This window comes from Lactuca saligna, chromosome 5 (genome assembly GCF_052625555.1).
Source record: "Lactuca saligna cultivar CGN05327 chromosome 5, ASM5262555v1, whole genome shotgun sequence".
NCBI classification, from domain to species: domain Eukaryota; kingdom Viridiplantae; phylum Streptophyta; class Magnoliopsida; order Asterales; family Asteraceae; genus Lactuca; species Lactuca saligna.
Genome location: NC_136421.1, coordinates 246,091,504 through 246,097,401, shown reverse-complemented (window position 1 = coordinate 246,097,401; position 5,898 = coordinate 246,091,504). Strand labels below are relative to the sequence as shown.

The 5,898-nt window shown below is 35.8% G+C and overlaps 1 pseudogene; it reads right to left on the bottom strand.

Moving 5' to 3' along the window:
- Positions 1–2,419: 2,419 nt before the first annotated feature.
- LOC145047231 (3-ketoacyl-CoA synthase 4 pseudogene) lies at positions 2,420–4,402 on the bottom strand (annotated as a pseudogene).
- Positions 4,403–5,898: the final 1,496 nt, after the last annotated feature.

Sequence of the window (5,898 nt, the reverse complement as noted above, 5' to 3'; positions counted from 1 at the left end):
CAAATCGCTAATCAAACAAAATTCAGTTTCACCATATTCCACCACCCTGCCTTGTAACTCGAAACGAAACCTCTCAGCCCTGGCTACCAGCACATCACAAACCTCATGCAACATCATCAAATGACAGAGCATCGTGTCACCATTTAGGGTGGGCATACCAATGAAGATCCCAAACGGTGTCTCTCGAAATAATTCAAGTCGCCTACTATTTAGTTTTGGAATGAACTTCCTCAAAACAGTCCCCACCACTCCTTTAAAAGTTAATTCTGCAGGCCATCCACGCAATACTATGCTGCAAAAGATAAAACATATATGAAAAAAATTTAAAAAATAAGATTGAAATGCCCTTCTTCCTAATGATAACACATTTGCTTACAAATTGTATAACTGTTTCGCATTTTAATGGAGTATGTAACTCAAAATTGAAAAAAATAATAATAATACCGAATTCTGCATATAAAATTAAAAAAAAAAAAAACTGAAGAATTCTGCAGAGATGAATGTCGATCAGCAGAAGTTTCCTTTGCGGATCTATTCTTCAGTCATACAGCTCTACGGATCTATTCTTCGGAGGAAAATAGAATTTCATGGCAAAAATTGGGCAAAAAATCGGGATTCACTAATCAATTAAAGTATCATACACCCTAACAAACTATCATACACCATAACAAACATATAATGAATTCAAAAATCGGGCAATTACGGTTTTATACAATTTCAAAAGGAGGGGAAAAAACTTACATGTGTTCCATAGCCATTTGGATAACACATCTGAATGACCGATTCATCGTGTTCGATTTACCTCCTTCCTCTTTCCGCAACAATCTTCCGCAATTAGGGTATTAGGAATGGGTTTGTTTTGGCAATTTTCCAATTTTACCCGTTATTCGACTGTTCCTTTGTGATTATTAGTGATCTGCATAAATGTTAAATGGATCCATAGAGCCACCTTTGCGGAACCATTATACCCACCATATGTTTTGTTATTTAGTGATGCCACGTCATTTCCGCGGTACTATTCTTCTTTCTGCAGAGGCTTAAAGGGATCCGCAAAGCCCCCTATGCGGATCTCATGGTTATTTTTCAAAACTCACATTTTCATGGTTAAATGCTTAAAACACCCCCTCATTTTTGGTTATTTCATGAATTTTCTCAAATATGTTTTTGGTTATTTCATGAATTTTCTCAAATATGTATTAGTTCACAAACCGCAAGTACAACATCACACAACGCCACACAAAGCATCACAACTTTGTCTCTTGAACTTGCAATTGACAAACATTGAGCACCCAGGTTTAAGCTTTTGTGATATGATATTGATATTCGGTTTATGTTTTCTTGATTCTGCCTTACAATAGCAATATGTTTTTTGTGAAAAGGTTTCCTCTTACTTTGCAAAATAATGGAATCTTGAAGTTAAATTAGTTGTTTGTAAATTTCTTGTATCATATATGGTATGAATTCTTTCAGTTTGATATGATTTTGTTCACACATTTGATTTATCTTTCATTTCTTGCATGAGGGGTTAATCTTACTTTAATACTGGAATTTTTTTCATGATGATTCCTACAAATTAATCATTCACAAACCAGATATTTTGTGTTCTTGTTATTTAATACATGAGCCCCCAAGGCGCATTTTAGAGGATTAGAGAAACATATTTGAGAGGCGTTGAAAAAAAGAGAGAAACATATTTGAATTGGGAAATTTAATGTAATTATGATCACAGTTGAATATTTTGGGGAATTTTTATAATTTAAACTTAGGGAAATATCTGAATCGTGAAGTGAAAAAGGTTGAGACCTCATCCAACTCCATACATGCAACTAAAAGAACCTTTTTAGCTACACTTTTGTTGGAAATATCTCTATATCCATATCACCTTGATTTTGTGCCTTTAACTTTTAAATGTATAAATCAGTGTGCTTAGCTAAAAATGGGTTAAATAAATAAATGATGATGTCAAACTAATGTATTAAATAAAAAGGCTTTTATTTCGTTTATTTAATAGTTACATTATTATATATTAACATGGTTTTATAGATACATTTATTACACCATTTGATGTTCCTCGAATCCATTTTAACTCATACACCTTATTACAATAAAGCCTTTCAAGGACTGCTTGTCCAATTCTAGCTAAGAAACGTATTTACAGTAGAAAAAGAAAAAAACAAGAAAAAAACCCCTACCAAAAAAAAAAAACATATCTTTGTCATCCTATTATTTGATAATTTGTATTCAATTAAATATTATATTTATATGAGATGATATTATTTGATACTATGCTTTTTGGACCCTTCAAAATTGTCACCTGAATTAAGTTGTTTCCATGTAAGTTAAAATTTAGTCCGTACCTAAGAGTCCTATTCATTTATCAATAACTCTTTACCAACTCTAGTACTGTACGGTGAAACAGTTTTAAATAAATATGGTACTCATAAATACTCACTTTAAGTAAATATTGAATCACAATAAATCCCTTTGACGCACTGCTTCTCCAATCCTAGCAAAATAATCAAAACTTAAGACATCGTAAACACACAATTTCTTTTCTTTTTTCTTATATAATAATAATACTAACAGACTAATAAAATAAAATTAATATATCATTTTCACAGGGTACTTATCAACGGAATCTTCCCAAGGATTATCAGTCGATGGTGCGACGGTTCGAACAGCCACCCAGACGGCGCTGTTGCATTTGAGCCCGCTTCCGAAGGCGATTTGCCAAACCCGATTCCCTTTCTTAATTCTCCCTTTGGCTTCTGTGTAGGCCAATTCGTACCAAATCGAGCTTGATGATGTGTTCCCGAATCGGTGCAACGTCATCCGTGACGCTTCAACGTGCTCCTCCGTCAGCTGCAAATTCTTCTCCATTTCGTCGATCACCGCCCTCCCGCCGGCGTGGATGCAGAAATGATCAAACGCCAGCTTAAAATCCGGTAAATATGGTTTGATTTTTGAGTTTATGAGTTTTCTGGCGAGGAGGTTGACGAAAAATAAAAGCTGTTCGCTGATTGGAAGTACGAGTGGGCCTAGTGTGGTGATGTTTGACTTCAATGCGCCGCCGACGACCATCATTAAGTCTTTTGAAAGCGAGACTCCGGTGTTTCCTGCGTCGTCTTGATCTTGGTAAACGCATTTGAAAGCAGTGTCGTTGGAGCCGTAGTGGGTACGGACGACGTGGAGGAGTTTGTATTTTGACCGGCGTTTATCGGCGGACTTGTTTGATAAAAGCACGGCGGCGCAACCGACTCGGAAAAGACAGTTTGGGATCAGCATTGACTTTTTATTACCGAAATACCAGTTTTGGGTGATATTCTCTGTACTGACGACCACCGCGTAGGTATTCCGGTGAACTTGTAGCATATCTTTTGCTAAATCAACGGCGATCACACCGGCGCTGCAACCCATCCCGCTCAGATTAAATGTCTTAATGTTTCCTCGGAGCTTGTATCTGTGAACGATCATGGAGCTTAGCGACGGAGTTGGATTGAAAAGACTGCAATTAACCACCAAGATCCCGATGTTTTTCGGATTGATTTTCGTCGAATTGAAAAGATTGTCAAGAGCTCCAAACATCACCTCCTCTGCTTCTTCTCTAGCAGTTGCCATCGATGGTACAGCCGGGATGGCATGCAGCGCCGCCGGGAGGTAAGTTTCCTCTCCGAGACCGGAACGTTCAAGAATCTTACGTTGAAACTCAAGCGACGACTCATTGAAGGCACCGTGAAGTTTCGAATGGTCCATAAACACATGGTATGGGACTTTCAGGTGGTCCGGCGGTCGGTAGCAAGAATAGTCAACGAGATAAACGGGTGTGGGTCGGGTCGTACGGTAGGCTGTGAACCCGAACACGGCCGTACAAGTCACGGCGAAGACGGCGAAGAGGTGGTATTGCAGGTGAGCGTAGAGGTTCTTGACATCTTCAAGATTCAGTTGGGTGACGTGGACGGCGGTGACGACAATGAGAGGGAGGAGAGAAAGAGTGAAAAGATTGGTAATCAAGTAATGGTAGCCTAATTTAACGTACTTCAGTTTGACACTCGCCTGAAAATCTGGCAGTGGTTGTTCGATTTGAATCGTGGCGGAGGGAGGGTGGGAGGCGGTAGCCATATGTCGGAGATGGTAACAGTGTTATGGAGTGTGGTGATGGAAGCAAAGAGTTATATACAGCAAAAAATATATATTTATTGTGGTTTCAGAGGTAGATGTAACCATCAATGGTCTGTCTTACCATATATTTTGATTCTGGGCAACTTGTCAAAGCTACTTTCCTTCTTTAATCTCCATTCTTCTCTCGAAAATACCTGACGTTGATTATTTTCATCAAATAAAAAATGTCATTTCCCCTATTTTCCAATTTGTAACCGATTTGAATGATCTAAAGGTGAATCCGGAAAAAAAATAAAAATATCCGTTACTATTGTTTTTGTTTAGAAATATTAACTTTCCAGCTTGAATTTATTAGAAAGTAACGTTTACTCACCCACTTTTTTTATTTCTTCACCAAATCCTCTGTGCTTCTCGTCCTGCTTCATTCAATTTAGCATTTGATGTTGAATATTATGTGTTTGTATCTGCACGTGAATTTTATATTCTCTCAAGCTCTTCAAAGAAACTATGAAGGCATATTGAATGTTATATCATTGATGAAATCAACAAAGCTACAATTGAAATGTTTTAGAGTTGGTTTGTTTGGTTCACGTTTGAAGAATATCTATATATCTTGTGGGGGAAAACATTAATTTGAGATGATTAACATTGTGGGAGATTATATTAATTAAAACAACAAAGATAAAAATACTAATATTGTACGAGCTTGAAGGTATTGATTTTCAAAAATGTTAGAAATCCAACTCAATCTCATTTTTAACTAAAAAACGTATATAAAAATTATATCAATATTAATCTCATTTTATAGAAAAAATAAATAAATCATGTATTTCAGAGTATTTTTTTTTTTTTTTGATAAAAGATAAAACATATTTCTTTCAAAATTACTGTTGGTTTATAAAAGCTAATTTAATTCCACATTCAAAGGAGGACAGGTGGATAATGAAAGGGTCATGAAGTGGGTTAGTTGAGGTTGTGGACTTGTGGGCAAGAGCAGATCGTGGGCTCTCCCATTTTTTTGCACGAGAATTTTATATTCTCCGCTCTTCAAAAAAACTACGAAGACATATTGAATGTTATATCATTTATGAAATCAACAAAGTCACAATTGAAACGCTATAGAGTTGGTTTGTTTGGTTCATGTTTGAAGAATATCTCTATATCTAGTGGGGAGAAACATTAATTTGAGATGATTAACATGGAGGAAGATTATATTAATTTAAAAAAAGAACAAAGGTAAAATACTAATATTGTTTATAGGACCTAGTAAACACGAGCTTAAAGGTATTTGTAACATCCTAAAATTTAAAACTTGGTTGTTAAATTACTAAAGTAAATAAATGAAAATTGATTTATTTAGTTAATTCATCAAAGATTAATCATATCATGAATTGATATGAAGTTAAGAAAGCTAGAAGTGAAAATAATAACATTTTAAAAGTTTAAGGGTTATTTGTGACAATCGGGTGAAACTTAGGTTTGACTAGAGATTTGACCAACTTAATAACTTGGACTAAGTTTGTGAAGATTAGGATGGAGAAGGACTATTTTGGAAATTTATTAAAGCTTATAAGTTAGTTTGTAGTTATCTTGAAAGATCTTTTGCAAGGAGGGACCAAAAGTGGCAAGGTGGGAAAGTTCAAAGGTAGTTAATAGGTCTTATCTCTCATTTGCTTGGGAAGAACATAAATGGAAGAAAGGAAGAGGGAAATGGCGATTTTTGATTCTCAAGAACTCCTAGGGTTAATTCATGCGAAGTCCCACAAAGCACAAAGCAAA